This window comes from Bombyx mandarina, chromosome 01 (genome assembly GCF_030267445.1).
Source record: "Bombyx mandarina strain Sakado chromosome 01, ASM3026744v2".
Classification (NCBI taxonomy): Eukaryota; Metazoa; Arthropoda; class Insecta; order Lepidoptera; family Bombycidae; genus Bombyx; species Bombyx mandarina.
This window is the reverse complement of record NC_143208.1, coordinates 8,822,007-8,834,399: the sequence shown is the minus strand read 5'-3', so window position 1 is coordinate 8,834,399 and position 12,393 is coordinate 8,822,007. Positions and strand designations below refer to the sequence as shown.

Here is a 12,393-nt window from a genome sequence, read left to right as displayed (position 1 = left end):
TTACACCTGATATCGTTTGGACCATGTCATTCTGCATAATAAATCGTAAACGTATGAGTTAGTTCAAATTACGAACTACATAGGTACATATGAGATTTTAGCTATTATAGCAGAGAAGTTACTATAATTTCACTGAAATCCATTTAGCCATTTTGGTGTGATTGAAGGAACAGTATCGAAACATACAAACTTTCAAATTTAAATATTTTATTTCTGAGATGCGGGTCTACTTGTGTGCTCTCGTCACTCATGTGTGTGCCTCGTATATGCATTCTCGACATCTATGAAACGAGAGTAAAAGCATAGCATAGCTTCGGGATATTAAAAAATATTTGTACACAAAAAAATTAGTTTAGAAAAATAATAAACTGGAACATATTTTCAACAACAAGCCTTTGAGAAAGGTTTATGAGAAGACTCACGAGATTAATAAATATTTGATGAGCGAGCAACTTTATTGAAATATGTAACGCTGTGGACATCATTCTTGCACAGAGCAGATTTGTTTACTCTGTACCTTTAAAATCTTAGTAAAATTTGATATTATGCACTCCCGGACTTAGTGTTAATTATAGATCAGACACAAACCAATCGACTCTATTAACGGAAATATAAATTATAGGGGTTAAAGTATGAAATTGCCGTTTTATTGTAGTAGATACTTCGAATTGACATAGAACCTTCAGGGCTTAAGATTTTTGAGTGAAACTTTTTTCAAATGATACCTATGAGGTTCTTCTTTTCAAAAATGTGCAACATTCGATTATTCGAGATGGTGGAAGCCGATCCGAGCCAAACTACCCAGGAATTAGCGGCATGGTTTAACGTTACCTTACCAACAATACTGGCCCATTTGCGTCAAATCAATAAAATAAAAAAATATGAAAAATGGATGCGTCATAATTTGACTGATCTGCAGAAAGACACGCGTGTCGAAACTTGTATTGCCTTGTTGAATCGATACAGAAATGAAAGAATATTGGATCGAATTAGGACATTTGATGAAAAGTGGACTCTTTACGACAACCGTAAGTAAAAATTGCAATGGCTGACCCCAGGTCATACGCCGCAACGTTGTCCTAAAGCAAAGCTTACCAATAAAAAGGTAATGGTAACTGTTTGGTGTCTCAGCATGGTGTTATTCACTATAGCTTTCTCCGATCTGGTTAAGCAATAACAGCAGATGTCTACTGTGCCGAACTCCGAACAATAATAGCACAACTTGCAGTGAAACAGCCTCGACTCATGAATCGAACTTCACCATTATTGCTCCATAATAATGCGAGACCTTATACAACACGAGAAACCGTTTTAACTCTACATGAACTGCATTTAGAAACCATTTGTTACCGTATTTGCCAGACCTTGCTCCAACGGATTACCATTTTTTTCGTGATTTGGACAATTTTTACATGATAAAAAGTTTTCTTCCCAGGAGGCAGTAGGTACAAAATGCTTTCACACAGTTTGTTCAATCTAGATCACCAGAGATCTTTCGCAAATGCATAAATGAGCTTCTTATTAGATGGCAAAATGTATAGATAATAATGGTAGATATTTTGATTAAATAAATATGTTAAATGTTAAAAAAAAGAATTTCAATATTTCAGTAGAAATCGGCAATTTCATACTTTAATATGGATGGATATGAACATGGAAATAATGGATAAACTGCGTCAATGTTGATTATCCCCTGTATAGTTGTAAACTTGTCATAACACTGAAACCACAAAAAAAAATTTCGAATTTGAAAAGTTTCGAGTGATGGCGAGTTCAACAAACTCGCCATCACTCGAATTAATGGCGAGTTCAACAAACTCGCCATTAAATTTTAGCCCTTATTGTTTAAAGAAAATGATTTTTCATAAACAAGAATGTGAATTGTTATTGTATTTGGTTGATATATTGTGACTTGGTGGTCATTACATATACTTTTAAATATAACAGCTTTAACAGCAGAAAAACGGATAACTCTTTAGTACCTTATTCGATAAAAAAAATCAATCTAATTTAGTTATGAGGCTTTTCTGAAAAATATGTTTGAAATTAGTTTAGTAGTAGAGTGAGTAGATCTTTTGAGACAAATATACTGGAATGATATTAATATTATATTAATATTTTTCAGGAATTACGTAAAAATGCATTTTAATACTCCTTTGTTTGTTTGTTATTTAATTCAAGTAAAAACTTGTTGACTTCAACAACTTTTATAATTCGAACATAAAAGGAACACGTCAGGGAATTAAATATATTTAATTTTTTTCAATAATTTTTTTCATTGCTCATGTACATGTAAACAGGTTAAAACAACAACACACATATTGAATACAACGTGCGTGTTTCTCGTTATTTTTTTATTTTTTATTACTAGATGGGTGGACGAGCTCACAGCCCACTTGGTGTTAAGTGATTACTGGAGCCCATAGACATTTACGACGTAAATGCGCCACCCACCTTAAGATATAAGTTCTAAGGTCTCAAGTATACTTACAACGGCTGCCCCTGCTCTTTAAACCGAAACGCATTACTGCTTCACGACAGAAATAGGCAGGGTGGTGGTACCCACCCGCGCGGACTCACAAGAGGTCCTACCAACAGTAAAAATATAGACTATTGGGGGTATATATCGAGGTTTTCGTGTTATAAACGATTTGCTAACTATAGGGCAATACAGCCAAATAGAAATATATTCTAATCGAATAATTCAATCGCTAAGAATTTTAATTATCAAAATAAATAGTAGGAAAACATACACATATGTGTTTGTTATTGTTGTGTGTGTTTTGTCTGTTTGTATGCGAGAATAAATTATGTTAGTAACACAATGAATAAACACCAATTGAAAATAAGGAGATTATGTTAAGAGTTTGTCTGTTTCGTAGTAATTTAAGCAAATCGTGTTGTTTATGACCTTAGTTTGAGCTTCTCGTATTATATCGTTTTTAAATTCGAGCTTATTTATACTGTACATTAGTTTTTTTTTTTTTGGTCAGGTGGAAATCGCCGGACTTCCGCCCTTAATTCTTAATTTTCCAAAACAGATTTTGATTTAAACAGATGCTAGTACAATAAATAGCCTACAAAAATATGTTACCAGCGAATAAACTAATTCTAGTAACTAGCCTAGGTTTATCTCCGTAAACTCCATAAACAACACGTGGATTGGAGAATCATATTTTCCGAATCCTACTTGAATAAATACATATATGCAATAAGAAAGTTTTAAATTAACACATTTTTCGAGAATTAATACAGGAACGTACAGGTAGGAGAGATAGTTCGTGCTTCAATTGTATAAATAGTCAAAGCTTTTTTTGCTTAAACTTCGACTACGTTTAAAACGGACGGCTTTATCCTATCCTATTTTACTAAAATATGATTCGGTTTTCAGGCTCTTTTTTTGAACCAAACTTTTTTTTTATGATTGAAGTATTACTGGTGGCCCGGAGGCCTTTCCTATTTCACCAGGACAGGTGGGCAAGCAAGGCTCAGCCAACAGGGGTGGGATTTGCTAACAGCAATCCGAGCACCTCCAAAGACCTAACAACTCAAGAGTAGCTGCTTCGCGAATGAATCTACTACCGAATCGGAATCGCGACCCGCTGAGAAGATCCGGCGAGAAACTCAGCGGGCTGATACATGGGTTAGGTTGCCCGTCGAACTCTTTGCCGAGTTCGACGAGTACGGTTACCGGAATTTCTAAGCCTGCTCCTAGTGTTAGAGCTAAAGGTATCTAATGCAAGAGTTATTGGATCTGATGGATCCGTAAGGACGTGTTTTTTTTATTTTTTTTTATGGCTTAGCTTTGTGGACGAGCTCACAGCCCACCTGATGTTAAGTGGTTACTGGAGCCCATAGACATTTACAACGTAAATGCGCCACACACCTTGAGATATAGTTCTAAGGTCTCAGTATAGTCACAACGGCTGCCCCATCCTTCAAACCGAAACGCATTACTGCTTCACGGCAGAAATAGTCGGGGCGGTGGTACCTACCCGTGCGGACTCACAAGAGGTCCTACCACCAGTAATTACGCAAATTATAATTTTGCGGGTTTCATTTTTATTACACGATGTTATTCCTTCACCGTGGAAGTCAATCGTAAACATTTGTTGAGTACGTATTTCATTAGAAAAATTGGTACCCGCCCGCAGGATTCGAAAACCGGTGCATCGCTTCAACACGAATGCACCGGACGTCTTATCCGTTAGGCCACGACGACCACAAAGGGCGAGGACGGTGATTTGCTCCTACGTGATCAGGATTCGGAGAGTAGTCAGCGGCGGCAACGATAAGGCGATTATCATGACGCATAGCCTTATCGAAGTAACATTCCCACACTGACTTCATGTGTTTGCGGATCGATTCGAGGCCCAGGTCGTCGTGTAGGTCGACGTTCCTCACGAACCACGGAGCCCCGACGGCTAACCTGCAAAAGCGGGATTGTAGGGATTGGAGGGTGTCTATGCGTGTGCGGGCCGCGTGAGCGAACACCACACTCGCGTAAGTCATGACGGGCCTTATGCAAGTTTTGTAAAGTGTCACCTTGTTCCGAAGGGACATTTTACTCCGTTTACATATCTGATGAGATGAAGTCTCTGAGACGTTTGTAGAACAGACGCTCTTACATTACATGAGGAGGCTAATCGGGTGGTAGCTCGTCGGATGATTTTTTGGTTTACCGGGTTTATGTATGCCGATAACGTCTGCATCTTTCCACACCGCGGGAAAGATGCAGTTTGTCATAGCGGCATTGAAAATAGATGCCAACATCACGATGAGTTGGGCGGGTAGAAGCTTAATAACGCGGTTAGAAATACCATCTGAACCCGGAGCCTTGCGAGGGCGTAAGTCTTTGATGAAGTCTTTAACTTCCATCGGGGTGACGGGTGGTAACGCTTCGGAGGGTGGCAAAGAGGCTCTGCGTTCAGCCTCACTATCTACTAATTCTACATGAGCAGGGTCCGTGGGCTGGGTGATAAGAGTGCACTGGGTTTGCAATGAATCAGTAAGCAGCTCTGCTTTTTCGTCATCATCGAACGCCGCGAGGGGCCTACGAGGGGGGCATAGCTACTACCGTATCCGATTTGAGGGTACGAGCTAACCAGTAGTAAGACCTTTGGGAGGGCGCGAGTCCTTCTAAGAAATTAGACCATCTGGCATCTCGGACTTCGGCGATGCGAGACTTTACGTCGCGTTGTAGGGCGCGCATTCGAATACGATTTTCCTCGGTAGGATACCTATCGTACGCGCGGATCGAGGCGTTCTTGGCTCTAAGGAGCTCCCTACTATCGTCGGGCAATTTGAAGCGGTGAAGTAAGTCCTCCACTACAAGTTGCTTCGATGAGTTATCTAATGTCGAGGTGACACGATGTCTATGGCTTCAGCGGTATCCGGAGGGATCGGATTAGGGTCCGGGCTGCACGGGAGCGATGGTGGATCAGATTCAGCTAGGCTGATGCCCAGCGTGTGCTAATCCACCACAGTTGTGGTCGTCGTGGCCTAACAGATAAGACGTTTGGTGCATTCGTGTTGAAGCGATGCACCGGTGTTCGAATCTTGCAGGCGGGTACCAATTTTTCTAATGAAATACGTACTCAACAAATGTTCACGATTGACTTCCACGGTGAAGGAATAACATCGTGTAATAAAAATGAAACCCGCAAAATTATAATTTGCGTAATTACTGGTGGTAGGACCTCTTGTGAGTCCGCACGGGTAGGTACCACCGCCCCGCCTATTTCTGCCGTGAAGCAGTAATGCGTTTCGGTTTGAAGGGTGGGGCAGCCGTTGTGACTATACTGAGACCTTAGAACTATATCTCAAGGTGTGTGGCGCATTTACGTTGTAAATGTCTATGGGCTCCAGTAACCACTTAACATCAGGTGGGCTGTGAGCTCGTCCACACAGGTAAGCAATAAAAAAAAAAAAAAAGTTTTCTTGACGGGAACCGAATTGGGAGCGCGACCGGGCTTCATAACGACGGTCTGAGTCTAACTCTGAAACTACTTCGGTCGAACGTAAGCACAGAGTTACATTTTTTAGTAATGCTATGTCGAGTATATCCGGGCGAAGCGCGATATTTAACGGGTAGTGAGTCAGGGTTAGCGGAGCGACGATATCGAAAGCGAGATCATCGACTAACGCGTCGAGACGTCTGCCCTTGGGGGTTGTGGTATGAGAGTTCCACCATTAGGTGCCTACAATTTAGGTCGCCCGCCAGAATGACAGAGCTCCCCATGCCGAGCAGCGCCTCGATATCACTGCTTAGAACGATCTTATCCGGTGGAAGATAAACGGACGCGATAACGATTGGCGCGTGTCCCGTCAGTAAGATTCAGCATACTGATGCTTCGATGTTAACGAGAGCGGAGGGATCGAGCGGAATGCAGTGCAAAGCTCTTCTGTAGTAAACGATGGTACCACCACCACGAACAGTGAGCCTGTCGTTCCTAACCATGTTATAGTTCGCGATTTAAGGGTCACGGCACGCGGGCTTAAGTAAAATCTCCTGTACTAAAAATATGTCAATTTGATGGTCACGCAAAAAATCACAAACCTGATCACGTTGATTTGCGAGACCGTATGCGTTAAAAAATCCTATCGTTTCGGATAGGGGATTCAGCCTACTATTGTACGCCATTGATTACCGGCGGAGTGAGGGGAGGACGTTCGTATTTAACGACACGTATACGTCAGCGTATTCTTGCACAACGGCGATGAAGTGTTGTGCAGTGGAGGCGGCACGGATGGCGTCGCCCAAAGCTTTTACGCACTCAAAATTAATCGACTGAAAGAAGTCGATCGCTAGAGCGAGATTGTCGGACGCTGTCGAAGGGCAATTCGCGGGGTAGGGGTGTATCGCGGGGGCGGGACGAATCACGGGGGATAGAGTTGTAGCCGTGTTCCTGTACGGCAGCGGTTTCGCCCAGGCCGAAACGCTGGGCACCGGCGCTGGAACGAAGACAGGCTTAGCCTATGACACAGAGGGTGCCGAGGCTTTGATGCTCGGGCCGGAAGCTCGGAGGCGGTTTTGGCGAGCGATGCGGTGATTTATTTTGGGGGCTCGAGGGCATCCACGGTAATTTGCGGGGTGACCCTGTGTTCGACACAGGACGCAGCTAGGCGGTTCCGTCGCGGTTTTTTGATCGCAAGTGCATAGGGCCGTGGCGTGATCGCCTTAACACTTGACGCGTCGGGGGTGCACGTGACAGTTACGGGAAGAATGCCCGTATAATTGTCAGTTATGGCACTGGCTAGGTGTGCCTTTCTTGTGTGGGGCTTCGACGGTGATTCCGAAGAGCCTACAGACGGTATCCATGTTATATGGCTCAGGTCCGCGGCTCGTGTGCATGCGGTGCACGGAGTTGACAGGTAGGCCTTGATCTAAAAGGTCGGCCTTGACGAGATCACCATCCAACTTCTTAGGGATGCCACGTATGACGGCACGGAGTTCGCGCTCCTCCTGGAGCGTATACGTATGGAAACTTATACGCTCCTTACGAAGGTAAGAAGAGAGGGCCCTATGGTCGTCGGGTGTTTGAGCCTTAATCTGAATCCCGTTTGCGAGGTTACGGGCACTTGTAAAGTTAATTTTTTGAGCCTTAAGGGCCAGGGAAACTCGGTCCCAAGCTGCCTTCTATTGAAAGATTACCGGGGGAGGGGTCTGAGTTTTCCTAAATCCTATCAATTGCTGATACAAGATTATAACAAGCTTTCGTTCATTTACAGACATTGATTGGCGTTCACGTTCCAAAATATTGGCATTCGGTTTGATACAAAGCTCGGTACCATTTTCATCCCGTATGAAAGTGGCGGGCTGTCATCAATGACATGCATTGAGATGCGGATAACAGCATACAGGATACGATATGTACTGTCCTTGAGAGTTTTTCTCGGAACATAGTCTAAGAAAGACCATCGAAACTTGTGGAACAGATTAATTGAATTTAGTTTAATTCACTTTGAAGACAAAGGGTACGTGGTTACTGCAAAGAAGGACCTCTTTGTTTTCATGCCGCGATTCTAAGAAGTGTTTTCATATACAACTATGGTCACTCCAAGACGAAGGGAAGAGCTTCCACCAAACTGGTGAAATTGCTCAGTAGACCGACGCGGCGACGACCCGACTGCTGTTGTTCGGAACTTGTTTATGTATATGCAAGCTTTTCTTAAAAATGTCGTAAGCGAGATTCAGGCGTCTGTCAAATATCTTGTGATGTATGATAGCTACCGCCACACAACCTTTCGAGAGTTCTTGGAATTCTCGGGGTCAACATTCTCTACGCCAATGCTCCTAAATACCAATTTTTTTCTATTTTACTCCATACAAACGTTGGGACTGTCAATAATAACATTCTCACGGATCGTTGGAAGCCTCAGGATTTACGGAGGGACTTGGATTACTTCTATATTTTATATGTTCTTTGAGGAACGTTGAAGAGAGTCCCTTCATCTTTTTTTACTATCGCACCGCCCGCCACCAGAGCAGAGTAGAACCATCCATACTCCAGGAGTGGTGTGAACTCGTTTACTCATCTAAGCAATAAAAAACTTAGATGAGACCTTTTTTATGACTACCTTTTACGGTAGTAAATCATAATATTTGTTGTAAATTGATACATTTGAAAAAAGACTGAATGTCGGACAGATGGACGACACTGGTCTAAGGGTTCCTTTTTTTAAGGACCGCAACCCTGCATTCCAATAATAATATTAATAGCCTTATTACCAACACCAACCTCAACCAGTTCTTGAAAACGGTCATGTTACGCTCTACTGGGACCGATCTATTATCACGGATAGGTATATTGTTGCCAATAAGCCTGTTGTTGTGATATTAGATCGGTCAGTGCATCAAGCATTGTTGGCTGATATCACCATTTCGAGAACTCATGACGAGAACAGCGTGAAGGCAGAAAATGACTAATTAATAAAATATTTAGACCTGGTCCACGAAACTACCGCCAAGTGGTATGTTGATTCAACCATAATTGTTCCAATAGTTGTGTCGATACACGGTTTGGTAACGAAAAGATTCTATAAACGCCTTAAGAAACTTTCATTATCCAGCTGGTTTAGGTTTAGGGGCCTGATACAGAAGGCAGTTTTCCTCATGTATTGTGAGAGAATTTCTCACTCCGGAGTTCAAACCACTGATGGCTTGTGTAGTAGAAGCCACCTTCAGCGACAATCTATTTTTATATTATTTTTTAAAATTGTTTTTTATATCTTGTTTAAAAAATATTGTATAATTAATAAGATTTTAAACAAATATACTTAGTCTGGTCATAAATACTGTTACAATTAAAAATAAACAAAATATTACATTTGAATTTGGAATCTGTCATTTTTATATGATTGCTCATTGAGTTTTCTCATTTTGGCGCCAATACATTGTACAATATTTTGCGATATTAAAATGTAGTGGGATGATAAAGAGAACCGAGTCGCTATGATTGCATTACACAAAGTAGGTATGGAGCCAAATGCAATTTTTAAAACTCTCCATACGCTTAGTATTAGTAAAATGTTTGTGTACCGGGCTATTAATAGGTGCAATGAGACCTCCTCTGTTTGTGACAGAAAAAGATCTGGCCGTCCACGCAGTGTTCGTACGAAAAAGGTGGTCAAAGCAGTAAGGGAAAGAATTCGAAAAAATCCTGTCCGAAAGCAAAATATTTTATCTCGGGAGATGAAGATAGCACCTAGAACTATGTCGCGTATTTTAAAAGATGACTTAGGACTTACAGCCTATAAGAGACGTACTGGTCATTTCTTAACTGATAATTTAAAAGAGAATAGGGTGGTAAAATCGAAACAACTACTGAAGTCGTACGCAAAGGAAGGTCATAGAAAGCTCTAAGGAAGCTTCCCAATTAGTCGACAGAGTGCAACGTGGGCACTATCCGACTTCAGTGATGGTTTGGTGGGATATTCGCTATGAAGGAGTGACTGAGCCATACTTTTGTGAAAAAGGTATCAAAACATCGGCACAAGTGTATCAAGATACCATTCTTGAGAAGGTAGTGAAGCCCCTTAACAACACCATGTTAATAATCAAGAATGGGCCTTCCAGCAAGACTCAGCGCCAGCTCATAAAGCTCGGTTTACGCAGTCTGTTGGAGTTAATGGATATAGAAACTCCTTATCAAAAACATATACATAGAAAGAAGTGACAAGAGTTGTCATAATAAGAAGAAGTGAAGAAATGTCTGACACTTCGTGAAGTACAATAAAAAATAAGAAAACTGTGATTTCGATAATATATTCTAAAACATCGACGTAACTAATACTAATATATAAAAGTGTGTTAGTAGGTATATTATTTCGTAACTGCCTGCACTCTGCGTTTTGAAGATTGGACTCTGTGCTACCAAGAACTTTAAATCATATCAGGTTACGGACCCAGCACTACGAAAATGGAAGGTATCACAGGAAAGCTTCAGATCGGCCTCCTAGATGGAAAAAATTGGGACACCTGGAAATACAAAGCCTTATGCTTACTACGCACCGTACCGTCGGCCCTAGAAGTAGTTGAAGGATCGTTCCAGGAGCCTACTCGTCCACCTACCGGATGCGGCGATGCTGAATTGGCGGCTTATCAACAACAAAAAGATAAGTTTGATAAAGCTGATGCCAGCGCTATCCTAATACTTACCACCAATATGCAAGAAGACACACTTCGAAAAGTTATGCGGTTCACTAAAGTACGTGATGTCTGGTTAGAGCTCCACAGGCTGTTCGACGGAACAAATGCGGACAAAACCTACAACCTGTGTATGAGTTTCTTCAGCTTTAAGAGGGATCAAGCAGACGACATAGCCACTCACATGTCAAAATTAAAGAACATCTGGACTGAACTGAATCAAGAACTCAAGAAGGACAGTAACCAAGAGCTACCCGAACTGCTACTTGTTTGTAAGATACTGGACACGCTTGATGATTCATACTTCAGCTTCAGAAGTAGTTGGCTCCTACTGCCCAAATCCAACCGTACTGTAGAAAACCTAACTAGTCATCTCTGCGCATTTGAAAGGGCACTGCAAGGTAACAACGTACCTTCGCATCATTCGGAAGCCCTGGTTTCGAATACGGAAAAGAAGAAGGACAAGAAGCTTAAATGCAACTACTGCCTAGGTATTGGCCACAGAGTACGCAACTGTCAAAAATGGATCCGTGACGGTAGACCTCCTAAGAGCCAAAATCCGATCCAGACAGCAACGCCTTCTACTTCAAAGACCGCTAATTTGTTACTCATGTCTTTAGAAGATAACGAAATCTTCACAGTTTCACGGGACAACGAGAACTGGTACATAGATAATGGCGCAACAAGCCACGTCACCAACAGAGCTGACATTTTCCAAACCTACGAACATTTCAATGAGAACTACACTGTTACAACGGCCGCTGGTAATGAAGTCCGTGCCAAAGGCAAAGGAACAGTACAGCTCAGAGGATATGTTAACGGGAAACAAATCGACATCAGCCTGCAAGACGTCTGGTACGTTCCGGCCATAAGCAAGAACCTCTTCTCCGTACTCGCACTTCACGATCGAGTCCCGAATAGCACCTTTTCATCCAGGACAACTGAATGCAACGTCATTGTCAACGGGAAAGTATGCTTAATAGGGAAGAGACAAAAACAAGGTGGCTTATATCGACTGGAAGTAAAACCCGTACTGCCAGAAAAACCACCCGAAGTCTTTGCAACTACAGCAACGATGCAACTTTACCACGAGAGACTCGCTCACCAAAATAAAAGACACGTAAGAGCGACGATCCAACGGGAACTAGGTCTAATCCTGCCGATGGATAAAGATACCTGTGAAGGCTGCATCTTTGGAAAGGCGCATCGACTTAAATTCGGTACAAGAACCCGAGCTACCGCGCCCGGAGAAATCGTACACACTGACGTTTGCGGACCGTTTCAACCTAGCTTCTCAAACTATAAGTACTACGTTCTGTTCAAAGACGACTTTACTGGCTACCGTATGGTGTACTTCATACGCAAGAAGTCCGAGGTCAAAGACAAATTAGTTTTGATGATCGCTCAAACTAAAACAGTCGGACACACCATAAAGTGCCTTCTAAGCGACAACGGCGGTGAATTTGACAACGCGTCCATAAAAAATGTTTTAGACACACATGGAATAGCACAGCGACTTGTCACCCCGTATACACCTGAACAAAACGGAGTAAGCGAAAGGGAGAACAGAACCCTAGTTGAGACAGCAAGATCAATAATGTACGCTCATGAGCCATTACCGCAAGTGCTATGGGCAGAGCTCATTAATACCGCCGCATACATACTGAACAGAACAGGTCCCACAAGTTCAGATAAATCTCCGCATGAACTTTGGTATGGAAAGAAACCTATTATTAAACATCTCC

At 42.2% G+C, this 12,393-nt stretch overlaps 1 protein-coding gene across 2 annotated transcripts in view; it reads left to right on the top strand.

The window, feature by feature from the left end:
- The window catches only part of NGR-B4 (neuropeptide receptor B4), a 46,359-nt gene that overhangs the window by 5,421 nt on the left and 28,545 nt on the right, over positions 1–12,393 (top strand). The gene's annotated exons all lie outside the window — the stretch shown is intronic.